Source organism: Myxine glutinosa, chromosome 12 (assembly GCF_964187855.1).
Source record: "Myxine glutinosa chromosome 12, kmMyxGlut1.1, whole genome shotgun sequence".
NCBI classification, from domain to species: domain Eukaryota; kingdom Metazoa; phylum Chordata; class Myxini; order Myxiniformes; family Myxinidae; genus Myxine; species Myxine glutinosa.
Genome location: NC_136272.1, coordinates 54,466,823 through 54,482,058, shown reverse-complemented (window position 1 = coordinate 54,482,058; position 15,236 = coordinate 54,466,823). Strand labels below are relative to the sequence as shown.

The following is a 15,236-nucleotide window of genomic DNA, read 5'->3' as shown; positions in this document are numbered from 1 at the left end:
GATTAATATGTTTATTATTGATATGTTTATTATTGATATGTTATTATTGATATGCTTGTATAATCAATAAAATACGTTTTGTGCGCACGTTTTTTTTCTTCATAACTGTATACCTACTTTTGCAGCCCCCTGTATGTATGTATATATATTGTAACGATTTTGAGAAGTGTAACGGGTTTTGAGAAGTGTAACGGGTTTTGAGAAGTGTAACGGGTTTTGAGGAGTGTAACAATTTTGGAGGAAGGGTAACGGATGTGAAGAGTATGGTTTTGGTATGGTAACATCCTGGTAATGTAAATAATGGTCGCAGCCGTCCTCCTAATTAATTTCATAGAACATACACGCAGGTCACGATATATCTTTTAAATAGTGTATTTCCTTATTCCATGTAGGCTAAGTATGTGTTTTCCACTAGATTGACTTTGCATTGTATCAAACAAAATAAGCGTAGGCCCTTCCAATTTCCCCAAAACCTCCCTTCCAATTGCCTTCCGCATTTTGGCTGGTTTTCTTCAAACCACCATTGGCCACGAGGTAAGGTTGGAGAAGAAAGGCGTGGCTCCACCTCGTCAGAAGAGGGCAGGAGTGAACCGGCCCTAACAGCCAATCAACACCGCGGTGAGTGACCCGGTAGGCGTGCCCTCGGAGCCGGCGGCTTAATTCCGCCGGAGGTGATAAAAGCGACTGCAGGGGACTGCTTTACGAGTCCAGATGAGAGATGACTGGAGAGGAGCAACGAGGCTGCACCAAAGAGAGGCCTTGAGAGATACGCTGGGGGATGACCTGGAAGAGGAGCGCAATCCACCGCAAGCCCTACCTACCTACCTACCTGCCTGCCTGCAATACCCCCCTGTCGTTGGAGAGACGCGCTGAACGGAGGGAGACGGCTCCACCCCAGGAAGAGGAGCAGGTGTGCCGAGCCAGCGCGTGACGGCCGCGGATACGCGACGGAGGTTTTCCCGCCAAAACCGCGAGGGGTGCTGCGGCCTCCGACCTTGCCTTCCTCCACGCGTCCACCTCAGCTATTCCTTCCTGCAATATCCACCGTGTGAGTGTGAACGTCCTGTCCTACTCGTTTGTCTTGGGGATTAAGTAAATGAAATAGAATAAGTTAACAATGCACTGTGTGACTGCTCTTTTCCATCTATTGCTGTAAATAATATTGGTCGCTCTAAAATATTGCTTGTGTGTGTATAATAAATCTGTTCTTCCTCCGTATTCTTCTTCTTCTTTTTCATTCTCTTGCGATCGCTTTAGAGATTTCCCGATTGAATATCCGTGGGGCGATCTGGTCAACGTCGGGTGAAATCGGGTTTTAATCGGGGAGTAACTGTTCGGACGCGGTTAAATACACCACCGCTCGGTCCATATAACATCTAAAAGCCGCGTCTGTAACAATATATATATATATATATATATATATATATATATATATATATTGTTACTGATCGCGGTTTAAGATGTTAGTTACCGAGCAGTTTGGTATTGCCGCGACCTAACAGGATCCCTGACTCACCCGATTCACCCAGGACTTTGGCCGGATGGCACCACAGCTAGTCAATAGGGAAAAGACAAAGGCGACACGGATGTGAAGAAGAAGAAGCAGAAGACAAAAAGGTTGGAAATACCACTAAATTTATTCCTACTATTTACATGCTCAAAGTAACCAAGGAGAAGGAAAGATAATAAAATAATATACAGAAGGATTAGAGACACAGTGCAATTATTAACTTATACAGCTTAATTAACCCAGGACAGAACAAACAAAAGACACTGACTCAAGCGGGGAATTGCAGTAATGGCAGGATGTGGATGGCTGGAGGGAGAGGGAGGTCCAAGGGGGTCCCGCAGCACAACCGGCGCGTTTAGCAGCCGCCGTTCAGGCCAGGCCCCACGCTGCTGTTTTGGCTGCTGTTTACGTCGCGTGCTTTGCCAGGCCTTGTCCCACTCGTCTGGTCCAAACCCTCAACTCTTTCTTGTTTCTCTCACTCCTCACCACCGACTCCTCACCGCAACCAACTGACCACCGACTCCTTACCACCGCAACCAACGCAACCACTGACCCTCCTCTGGCAACCGACTCAGACCAACTCCTTGTGACCAACTCAAAGTGCATCTCCGACCAACTCACTGTGACCACTTCCGTTTGCGCCTTTTATAGCGCCTCCAGCGATTACGCCGCCGGCGTTTTGGACACGCCCATCGGGGTGCTCACCTCGGCCCTGGTTGGTCGCGCGACCCTCGGGCTCCGCCCTGGATGACGACGGGCGGGCGCGCCCCTCCTCCCCTCTGACGAGGTGGAGACACGCCTTTCTTCTCCGACTCAAAGCACATGGTCAATGGCGGTTATTGGAGGGGAGGTGATTGGGAATCGAGGGCTCAGCAGTGACGAGAGGGGATGTAATATGGAAATGGAGGTTTTGGGGATGGGAAGGAAAGGGAGATTTTGGGGATGGGAAGGAAAGGGGATCTATTCTCTTTCACTGGTGCAATGGAGTATTTCAATTAATGGAAGACACAGCCTTACACTAATACACATAATAAGGATATAACTGTCAAAAAAGATATATCGTGTCCTGCATGTATGTTTTATGGACTAACTACGGGAACGCCCTTTGACCTTTATACAACCACAAACGGAGGGAGGAGGGGTGATATTTTACAACAACCTTTTACAACAACATTTTACCACAACAATAAATAAAAAAAAACATTCTCATATCCACAACAATATATATATATATATACAGACTTGGCATTTAATATGGAATATTTTTTTTGTGGGGGTGAACTTACTTTTCAAGATGACTTAGAACCAAAAGTTCATTGGAATTATGTTGAAATTATTCTAGATTTTGTTAATGTGACCTTTAAAAGAAACAAAAACCACATTTGACATTTCGAAACAAATACATTGACACTTGAAAGTGATGTAAACTGATATCGCACTCAATTCATGGACAGTACTGTGTTAAACTTCTGTACGTTTTCCAGAAGTAGCTCTTTATTTTGCACATTAGCCAATTTTTTTTTTACCAAAACTAAAGTTAAATTACGACTGGGATTACGGACAGTAAATATACAGTTCAGTACTTCGTGTAACCCCCACGAGCATTCAGGAGAGCACGTACACGTTGAGGCATGCTGTTCACGAGATTTGCCAAGGTTTGGACAGGAATCGCTTGCCATGCAGTGACAATAGCCTGCTGCAATTCACGCACAGAGGTCGGCTGCTGGTCCAAGTGGTCGATTTGACGCGTTAATTCTGCCCACAAGTTCTCTATCGGATTCATATCCGGGGACATGGCAGGCCACTCCATATGCTCTTCACCACGGTCAGCAAGAAAGTGTTGGATCATGCGAGCACGATGAGGCCGTGCATTGTCATCTTGGAAGACAAAGTTTCCTCGAAAGGCTGCACGAGCAAATGGAAGCAATGTTTCTTCCAGAATGGCCCTGTACTTGAACTGGTTCAGGTTTCCATTCAGAACAACCAGGTCAGTTTTGCCCCCTGCATGAAAAGCAGCCCAAACGGTCACCCCACCACCTCCAGCTTGGACCCTTGGCACTATACAATCTTTGTTGTAGGCTTCATGCACTTGTCTGCGCACTCGGACGCGGCCATCTTGACGATAGACCAGAAATCTAGACTCGTCACTGAAGATCACATGATTCCAGTGTCCTGGCTGCTATTGACGGTGCTCGCCCCACTCGCCCCACTGCAATCGGCGCTGGCGGTGTTGTCTGGTCAGGCGTGGCTTTCTCAGTGGACGCCTGGCACGATAGCGTGCTTGAACCAGTCGTTGGTTGACTAGCCTTCTGGATTCAGGCACATTTGTCAGTTGCTGCCACTCAGCCCTAAGCCGATTAGCTGACTTGGTATGGCCATTGCGTACTAACCGGTGCAGCTGGCGATCATCCCTCCTTGTGGTTCTGCGGGGACGTCCTGGCCTCGGTATTGGAGTAGGGACACCCCTCTGAGCATTTCGTTTCAGGATCTTTGACACCTGACCTTGAGTGATGCCATACTGCCGAGCAATAGCACGCTGTTTCATGCCGTAATTTCGTAAAGCCACCACTCCATGACAAACAGCATTGTCGAGTTGACGGACCATCTCCAGAGGAAGCGGCAATAACTTTTGGAGACGTGCAGCAGTTGTTTTCCACTAATACAGAACGCAACAACCCTTGTATACCTGACTGTGAAGCCAATCATCAAATGCACCTGTCCGTACATTTTGCCATGCCACCTGTGATATAATCCTGTTGTTGACTTCTTGCTGCAACAGACAATCAGTGACATGATTCTTTTAACAAATAAATCACCAAAGTGTAAAAGAAACTCACCAGATTGATATACTGAGTGAAGAAAGTAAACCCAAGTCAAGAAAAAAAATATATTCCATATTAAATGCCAAGTCTGTATATATATATATATATATATATATATATATATATGTATATATATATATATATATATATATATATAAAAGATAGATAAAATATGTTGACATAAATCGAATAGCGTGGATCGGGATGCTGTGCTTGCCTCACTATACATCGCTGCAGAGGCACAAGTTTGTTTGAACTTAGGATAATGACTATATGAGTTGTTGTGTCGTCATGATTTAAGCCAATGATAATGCAAACATTTCTTCTGCTCAAATTTATTTGTAATATCAGTGATGTTACATCTTTATAAGCAATTTAAGTTCAGGATAGTGATAACACTTCACTGTAAACAATACAACAACATGTCGCAGTTCTTGGAAGGTGAGGCAACTGCTTGATAGCGAAACGAATATTGTCAGGGTGGCCAACGCGTCATGATCCTACATACAGTTGACCATATGTGAAGACCGGTTGTTCTAGCCACAAGCACACCCTAGACAAACTCTGCCCCTGACTCTTGTTTATGGTCATGGCAAAGGCAATTCTCACTGGGAACTGACGTCGTTGCCAATGGAATGGGAAAATCCCATCTGTAGGTTGAAGAGTGATGCGAGGGATAAACACACTGCGACCTGCATTGTCACCATTAGCAATAATAGCCTTTAGGAGGCGGCCACAGATAACTTCTTTCACGATTAACCGTGTCCCATTTAATTGCAGAGTCCTGGCTTCGCGTTGAGGTTGCGGAGCAAGATTAACGGCATGCCATCCTTGAGTGAGAGTTGATGAGGTGGCATTCCGGCAATGTTAAGGGAATTGAGATATTCAGTTGGCAAACGTGTGGCATCGTCATCATCATCATCATTTACCGTCTTGTCTGCACTTTGACAAAGTGTTGGTGTTCCAGGAAATGTATCTGACATGACCTCGTTGATGGTATCCACCAATGTGTTATTTGGTGCTAATATTGCACGATCTGCCATCCACTTATGATCTGTGTGGTGTCGGTGAAAGTCAGGAAAGACCCAGTCAATGACTTCACTCATGGATCTACTTGATTGTTTCACGTGAGGTGCTGTCAATTTGCATGCACATTTCCTCTGGTATTTCAATGCATGCCTCATTGTTGTAGGGTAGCTGTCCGTTGCCAAGTTGTAGTAGCCAACGATCAAACTCCCTCGATTTTTTATAATGTCCAATGTCCATTCATAAGCACACGCATATTCTCGGTAAGGTGGAATATCTTGAAATGTTGCCACAACACAGAGAATATTTCAGAGAGGCATTGACAATCTGGGCACGTGATCCATGTTTAATAACAGGAAGCACCTGTCTAAAGTGTCCAGCAGAGAACTATTACTTTTCCCCCAAAAGGTATGTCTTGGTTGGTGATGTCTCGTAATGTACGGTGGTCAAGTGCCTCAAGTAGGTGCCTGTGACTCATTGGAGCCTCGTCCCATACAATAAGGTTTGCTCTACGAATTAGGTCAGCAAGAACACTTTGGTGAGATATCGATATTGATAATGTTGTTGAGTCAGTGACCATGATGGGGGCTTTGAACCTGGAATGAAATGTACGTCCACCCAGCAGAAGTGTAGCCGCAATACCACTTGAGGCAACAGCTAGAGAAACATTCATTTTGTCACTGTGCAGGGTGTGTGCAGCAGCTAGCAGAGTGTTCAGTGTATAGGTTTTACCTGTCCCACCTCTTGCATCCAGGAAGATAGCCAATGGTTCCTTTTTCTGTAAAGCAACTATAACAGTGTCATATACATATACCTCACGTTGAGAGGGTAGAAGTGCATTTGGGCCATGCAAGCGTTGGTTTACAATGTTTCTCAAAGTTTTAAAATCATAAGCAAGTTCAAGTTCCTCCTGAATAATCATTGGCAGTTGTGGTTGTGCAATATTTCCATTGATTGCTTGCACTGTTGCACGCAAATCATTTGTGACATTTGGCAGATGAAACTCAGAAAGTTGTCTGTCGTGGTGTTGAAGGCGATGCTCAACGTCCAGCGATACCATTGCACGCAGGAGTTGATGATCAGCTTGCTTATTGAGGAACCCGAGGAAGAAAGTCATCCCACCAGTGCATATGGTGATGGTCGAAGACCATAACTGGGTCAGCAGGGTTTCAAAAGAGTAGAGTAGGAGGGTCACAAAGAGCTCCCTGATTTGTGGGCACATTTGTATTGCTTCTGCAATCTGCATCTGTCAATGCAAAATGCCATTCTCCATCATTTTGAAGGAGACCAAGCGTCTCACACATGCACTTTGGAAAGTTTCATGGCACTGACCATTAATAGTCCTCTACTTCCTTCTACATTTATTTCCATCACTCTTCTCAACCAGTCACTTTCATCCTTCCTCAACACATGACCAAACCATCTCAACCTGTTTCTCTTCACAGCATCAATCACAGGCTCTATTCCCATCATCTTTCGCAATTCATCATTTGTCTTCCTCTCTCTCAACGATACTCTGCACATCCACCGAACCATTCCCATTTACACCCTTTCCAGCCTTCGTTGCTGCTCTACGTTCATTACCTATGTCTCGCTCCCATAAATCATAACACTTATCACACATGCAGCATACACCTTTCCCTTCAGCTTCAACGACACTACCCTCCTCATCAGCACGCCACTCAGTTCCCGAAACTTCTTCCATGCACATCTCACTCTAGCAACCGTTGCTGAGTCTGATCCACCTTCTACATTCAACATGTCTCCGAGGTAGCAAAATGTTTTCACTCCCCCTTCCTCTTCATTAACGGTATGGACCTCAAACATCCGGGGCCTTCGCTCAAACTTGACTGATCTCTCCATACAGGTTGCTTCTGACAAACCAGACGTGATCTGCTTAACAGAAACTTTCCTACCTCATGGTGTCTCTGATTCCTTGGTATCTATCCCAGGTTATTCGCACCTCCAGGAAGGTTAGACCTGAGCCATGTCCTGGAGGTGGGGTTGCTATCTTTATAAAAAAAACTCTTCCTCACTCGCCCTGCACTGCCCTCTCTCCACCTCACCCCCAGGAATACCTTTGGCTACGGCTTCCCCTTCGCTCCCACCTTTTGTTCATATGTGTGTTGTGCCGTCCACCAAACAGTGATGACTCCATATACATCTCGCTGTCTGATAATATGGACCAACTTCTATCTACCCATCCCAACTCTCTCTTCCTCATATGTGGTGATTTCAATTGTCACCATGCCAGTTGGCTGGGTGTGGGTACCTCTATCACAAGCCATGGCTCCTCAGCAAAGGACTTCTGCGACTCACTGGGACTCACGGTCTGGCACCACCCTCTGCTCACCAAACTCTCCTCCTTTGGTATCCATGGAAATCTCCACGCATGGCTGGCGGACTTCCTCTCTAGTCGTAGTCAACGTGTGGCCCTGAATGGGTTTATCTCATCTCCTCTTCCTGTTCAGGCTGGAGTTCCCCAAGGCAGTGTTCTGGGCCCTGTGCGTTTTCTGGTCTTCATCAATGATCTCTCTGACTCTCTTGGAAAATCCTCTCTATCTCTTTGCTGATGACTCTACTCTCTGCCACTCCATACCTATTCCTTCAGATAGGCAGGCAGCAGCCTCCTCACTCTCTGCAGACCTCGACAAAATCACAGACTGGGCAAACAAGTGGAACATTTCAATCCTGAAAAATCTCACACTATCACTATGTCTCTTCGAAAAGACCGTCCGGACAACCCTCCCATGTACTTTGTCAACAAACCTCTCCACGACGTTATGTCACTCAAGCTTTTGGGTCTCACTATCTGCCATGATCTTTCCTGGGAAAACCACATTTCAAATCTGGCCTCCAAAGCCAGCCGCCGACTGGGCATCCTCCGTCGTGCGAAGTCCTTCCTTGGCACACCTGAGCTCCTCACCACATACAAGGCTTTCATCTGCAGCTCAATGGAATACTACACTCCCCTCTGGGCTGGTGCTCCTGCCTCACACCTAGCTCGTCTTCACGCGGTTGAAACCAAAGCGTTCAGAATCATTGGAATCTCCCGCGATGAAGCTAACTCCAAGGGCCATTCACTCACTCACCGCCGGCAGGTTGGTGGTCTTTCCGTCTTCTACCGACTCCTCTCCGGCCTTGCCCTCCCAGCTGTCTCTGGGCTCTGTCCCCCAAATATTCCTGCAGGTCGCACAAGATCTGCCTGCAACCCTCTTATGGTTAAACTGCCAAAATCAAGACTCTGCTCACCTTCACTCCTTCATTCCTCTTTTCTCCTGCCTCTGGAACAAACTCCCTCACTCTCTTCAATCCCACTCCTCCCTCCAGGTCTTTAAAACAGCTGTTCACCACCATCTCTTATCTTCCCCCATCCAAAACCTTGATCTTTTCTACCCCTGCTAATTTCACCCCAAATCCACTTTTTTGAAATACCAACTTCTGTGCTGGAAGTCCTTGGTGTCCTTGTGTTTTATACTTCTCCCACCCCCCCCCCCCTTCCCACGCCTCCTCCCCCCAAGCCCTCTCCCTCCCACACATCTCCCGATGTCCCTGCTCTCAAATGTTGTGTTTGTGTGCTTCCCCTTCTCTCCCCATCTTGTCTACTGCTCCCTCTTTTTATATATTTTGTTTGTTAGATTTGTTTGTGAAATAAATGTTAGCTCTTTCACAAGCCTCGATTCTGTAAACAAAAAAACAAACCCCCACCCCCCCCAAAAAAAACCCTCCTTTACGTTCTGAGCCAGCACCTCCATCACAGCTACAAATAGTAGTGACCTTAGTACCGACCCCTGATGCGCTCCCACCTTCACCTCAAACTCACCACTGTTCCCATCCTTCATCCTTACAGCTGTACGCGCTCTTTTGTACATTGCCATCACTACTCTGATCAACCATTCCTCCACTCCTAACTTCCTCAATGCCCGTGTCAATACTTCGTGTGGAACCCTATCGAATGCTTCCTCCAGATCAACAAACCCAAGAAACAGCTTCTTCCTCTTCTCCATGTACTTCTCCTGCAACTGCCTCACAATAAAAAGCGCGTCTGTCGTTCCTCTTCCTGGCATAAATCCAAAACTGCATTTCGTCGATCTGCACTTTCTTCCTTATCCTCCTCTCCAACACCCTTTCCAATACCTTCATTCCATGCTCCAATAACTTTATCGCTCGGTACGAGCCACACTCCAGAGGGTCACCTTTCCCCTTGTATAGAGGGACGAGGGTACTCAGTTCCCAATCCACTGGAATGCGGCCTTCTTTCACCACCAGATTACAGATCTCTGTCATTCTCTTCACACCCCAACTTCCTGCTGCCTTCAACACATCTCCCACAACTCCCGTCAGCCCTCCTGCTTTTCTACTCTTCATTGCTTTTATCGCTTCCTCAACTTCCTTCTCAGTTATCTTCTCTGCCGGTCCTAAAACTGGGTTACTCTCTATGTTGCCATGCCATTCATTCTCTGCATTCAACAGCATTTCCATACATCTCTTCCGTCTTCCTTTAATTCCATCTGGGTCCACAACGATTTGTCCCAAGCAACTCACCCCCATCACATCACACCTCTCTTTCGCTATCTGCTTTGCAATCCTGAATACCGCTCTCTGACCCTCTTCCGAATCCAAGCGTTCTCCGAACATTTTCCTGCATGCCTCCTGTGCCTTTGCTACCTCTTTCTTTGCAGCCTTCTTGGCTGCCTTATAGCCTTTGCTACCTCTTTCTTTGCAGCCTTCTTGACTGCCTTATAACTTTCATGCTCTGCTTTTTCTGCTCCCGTACCCTTCGCCTTCTGCCACTCCTTGAACTTCTTCCTCTTCTCGTCAATCCTCTTTCCAACTTCATCATCCCACCACCATGTTCCCAAGTGCCTCGGTGGTCCTTTTGTCCATCCACATACCTCACCACCGGCTCCCAACAGACTATCTTTCATTGACATCCAATCACTTTCAAGCTCAACCACATCAGCCTCTACCCTACTCAGCCTCTCTTTTAATGCCTCCCTTACTGGCACCTCTTTCAACCTCCACACCTTCATTCTCGGTTGGTACTTCACCCGCCGAACTCTCCTCGCACCTTTCACCCTCATGTCGCAGACAACCAAGTGGTGCTGTGAAACAGCCTCCTCCCCCGGGATCACCTTTGTGTCCCGGAGGTGCCCCATATCTCGCCTACGCACCATCAGGTAGTCAACGGTTGTCGTCGATCCACCTGAGTGTTGTGGAAAACCAATCAGGTCCACACAACTTTAGTCCAACTTCTGGTTTAATTCCATTTAGATCATGACATCATCCTGTAATGCAGGAAATGCAATAAGCATAAGATATGGCATCACATGGGACCATTCATAACATTCAATGTAAGCAATGTAAGCAAGCTGAATATTCTATGCTGGCGTACCGTTAGCGAGTCTACCAGATGTAACGTGTCACAGGAGAAGTCTCGGAGCACCGTCCGCAGCAGCGGGTCTTATAGTCGCGCCCCTAGCGGTGTCAACCAGGGTCGGGTGACGAAGGGTGTAACGCCAAGTCGTCGGGCCCTGGTAGACTCGGTGAGGGGAGGGTCGGTAGACTTTCGGCGATGGGAGCGTCGGGAGAGTCCATAGTCTCATAGATGGGTTCGATCGGTTCGTCCGATCTAAATATCTCTAATTCTGGGAGATTTAATCTATCTCTAATTCTGGGGGATTTAATCGATCTCTAATTCTGGGGTATTTAATCTACCTCTAATTATGTGGGATTTAATCTTTCTCTAATTCTGGGGGATTTAATCTATCTGCAATTCTGGGGGATTTAATCTATCTCTAATTCTGGAGGATTTAATCTATCTCTAATTCTGGGGTAATTAATCTTTCTCTAATTGCAGGGGAATGAATCTATTTCTAATTCTGGGGGATTTAATCTATCTCTAATTCTGGGAGATTTAATCTATCTCTAATTCTGAGGGATTTAATCTATCTCTAATTCTGGGGGATTTAATCTATCTCTAATTCTGGGGAATTTAATCTATCTCTAATTCTGGGGGATTTAATCGATCTCTAATTCTGGGGGATTTAATCTTTCTCTAATTATGTGGGATTTAATCTTTCTCTAATTCTGGGGGATTTAATCTATCTCTAATTCTGGGGGATTTAATCTGTCTCTAATTCTGGGGGATTTAATCTATCTGTAATTCTGGGGGATTTAATCTATCTCTAGTTGCGGGGGAATGAATCTATCTCTAATTCTGGGGGATGTAATCTATCTCTAATTGTGGGGGAATTCATCTTTCTCTAATTCTAGGGGATTTAATCTGTCTCTAATTCTGAGGGAATTAATCTATCTCTAATTTTGGGGGAATTAATTCTGGGGGATTTAATCTATCTCTAATTCTGGGGGATTTAATCTGGGGGATTTAATTCTGGAGGATTTAATCTATCTCTAATTTTGGGGGATTTAATCTATCTCTAATTTTGGGGGATTTAATCTATCTCTAATTGTGGGGGAATGAATCTATCTCTAATTCGGGGGCATTTAATCTCTGTCTAATTGTGGGGGAATTAATCTTTCACTAATTCTGGGGATTTAATCTGTCTCTAATTCTGGAGGATTTAATATTTCTCTAATTCTGGGGGATTTCGTCTCTCTAATTCTGGGGGATTTCATCTATCTCTACTTCTGGGGAATTTAATCTTTCTCTAATTCTGGGGGGATTGAATCTTTCTCTAATTCTGGGGGCTTTAGTCTTTCTCTAATTCTGGGGGATTTAATCTTTCTTTAATTCTGGGGGATTTAATATATCTATAATTGTGGGGGAATTAATTCTGGGGGATTTAATCTATCTCTAATTCTGGGGGATTTAATCTGGGGGATTTAATTCTGGGGGATTTAATATATCTCTAATTCTGGGAGATTTAATCTATCTCTAATTCTGGGGTAATTAATCTTTCTCTAATTATGTGGGATTTAATCTTTCTCTAATTCTGGGGGATTTAATCTAACTCTAATTCTGGGAGATTTAATCTATGTCTAATTCTGGGGGATTTAATCTGGGGGATTTAATTCTGGGGGATTTAATCTATCTCTAATTCTGGGGGATTTAATCTTTCTCTAATTCTGGGTGATTTAATCTATCTCTCCTTCTGGGGAATTTAATCTTTCTCTAATTCTGGGGGGATTGAATCTTTCTCTAATTCTGGGGGATTTAGTCTTTCTCTAATTCTGGGGTATTTAATCTTTCTTTAATTCTGGGGGATTTAATCTATCTCTAATTGTGGGGGAATTAATTCTGGGGGATTTATTCTGGGGCACTTAATCTATCTCTAATTCTGGGGGATTTAATCTGGGGGATTTAATTCTGGGGGATTTAATCTATCTCTAATTCTGGGAGATTTAATCTATCTCTAATTCTGGGGTAATTAATCTTTCTCTAATTCTGGGGTAATTCATCTTTCTCTAATTATGAGGGATTTAATCTATCTCTAATTCTGGGAGATTTAATCTTTCTCTAATTATGTGGGATTTAATCTATCTCTAATTCTGGGAGATTTAATCTATCTCTAATTCTGGGGAAATTCATCTTTCTCCAATTATGTGGGATTTAATCTATCTCTAATTCTGGGGTAATTAATCTATCTCTAATTCTGGGGTAATTCATCTTTCTCTAATTATGTGGGATTTAATCTCTCTAATTCTGGGGGATTTAATCTATCTCTAATTCTGGGGGATTTCATCTATCTCTAATTCTGGGGTAATTCATCTTTCTCTAATTATGTGGGATTTAATCTTTCTCTAATTCTGGGGGATTTAATCTATCTCTAATTCTGGGAGATTTAATCTATCTCTAATTCTGTGGGATTTAATCGATCTCTAATTCTGGGGGATTTAATCTATCTCTAATTACAGGGGAATGAATCAATTTCTAATTCTGGGCGATTTAATCTATCTCTAATTCTGGGAGATTAAATCTATCTCTAATTCTGGGGGATTTAATCTATCTCTAATTCTGGGGGATTTAATCTATCTCTAATTCTGGGGTAATTAATCTTTCTCTAATTATGTGGGATTTAATCTTTCTCTAATTCTGGGGGATTTAATCTATCTCTAATTCTGGGGGATTTAATCTATCTCTAATTCTGGGGGATTTAATCTATCTCTAATTCTGGGGGATTTAATCTATCTCTAATTCTGGGGTAATTAATCTTTCTCTAATTATGTGGGATTTAATCTTTCTCTAATTCTGGGGGATTTAATCTATCTCTAATTCTGGGAGATTTAATCTGTCTCTAATTCTGGGGGATTTAATCTATCTCTAGTTGTGGGGGAATGAATCTATCTCTAATTCTGGGGGATTTAATCTATCTCTAATTGTGGGGGAATTCATCTATCTGTAATTCTAGGGGATTTAATCTATCTCTACTTCTGGGGAATTTAATCTTTCTCTAATTCTGGGGGGATTGAATCTTTCTCTAATTCTGGGGGCTTTAGTCTTTCTCTAATTCTGGGGGATTTAATCTTTCTTTAATTCTGGGGGATTTAATTCTGGGGGATTTAATCTATCTCTAATTCTGGGGGATTTAATCTGGGGGATTTAATTCTGGGGGATTTAATATATCTCTAATTCTGGGAGATTTAATCTATCTCTAATTCTGGGGTAATTAATCTTTCTCTAATTATGTGGGATTTAATCTTTCTCTAATTCTGGGGGATTTAATCTAACTCTAATTCTGGGAGATTTAATCTATGTCTAATTCTGGGGGATTTAATCTGGGGGATTTAATTCTGGGGGATTTAATCTATCTCTAATTCTGGGGGATTTAATCTTTCTCTAATTCTGGGTGATTTAATCTATCTCTCCTTCTGGGGAATTTAATCTTTCTCTAATTCTGGGGGGATTGAATCTTTCTCTAATTCTGGGGGATTTAGTCTTTCTCTAATTCTGGGGTATTTAATCTTTCTTTAATTCTGGGGGATTTAATCTATCTCTAATTGTGGGGGAATTAATTCTGGGGGATTTATTCTGGGGCACTTAATCTATCTCTAATTCTGGGGGATTTAATTCTGGGGGATTTAATCTATCTCTAATTCTGGGAGATTTAATCTATCTCTAATTCTGGGGTAATTAATCTTTCTCTAATTCTGGGGTAATTCATCTTTCTCTAATTATGAGGGATTTAATCTATCTCTAATTCTGGGAGATTTAATCTTTCTCTAATTATGTGGGATTTAATCTATCTCTAATTCTGGGAGATTTAATCTATCTCTAATTCTGGGGAAATTCATCTTTCTCCAATTATGTGGGATTTAATCTATCTCTAATTCTGGGGTAATTAATCTATCTCTAATTCTGGGGTAATTCATCTTTCTCTAATTATGTGGGATTTAATCTCTCTAATTCTGGGGGATTTAATCTATCTCTAATTCTGGGGGATTTCATCTATCTCTAATTCTGGGGTAATTCATCTTTCTCTAATTATGTGGGATTTAATCTTTCTCTAATTCTGGGGGATTTAATCTATCTCTAATTCTGGGAGATTTAATCTATCTCTAATTCTGTGGGATTTAATCGATCTCTAATTCTGGGGGATTTAATCTATCTCTAATTACAGGGGAATGAATCAATTTCTAATTCTGGGCGATTTAATCTATCTCTAATTCTGGGAGATTAAATCTATCTCTAATTCTGGGGGATTTAATCTATCTCTAATTCTGGGGGATTTAATCTATCTCTAATTCTGGGGTAATTAATCTTTCTCTAATTATGTGGGATTTAATCTTTCTCTAATTCTGGGGGATTTAATCTATCTCTAATTCTGGGGGATTTAATCTATCTCTAATTCTGGGGGATTTAATCTATCTCTAATTCTGGGGGATTTAATCTATCTCTAATTCTGGGGTAATTAATC

At 43.2% G+C, this 15,236-nt stretch overlaps 1 protein-coding gene across 1 annotated transcript in view; it reads right to left on the bottom strand.

Annotated features, from left to right (window-relative positions):
* LOC144888525 (uncharacterized) overlaps positions 1-15,236 on the bottom strand; it is a 416,118-nt gene that overhangs the window by 190,517 nt on the left and 210,365 nt on the right. The gene's annotated exons all lie outside the window — the stretch shown is intronic.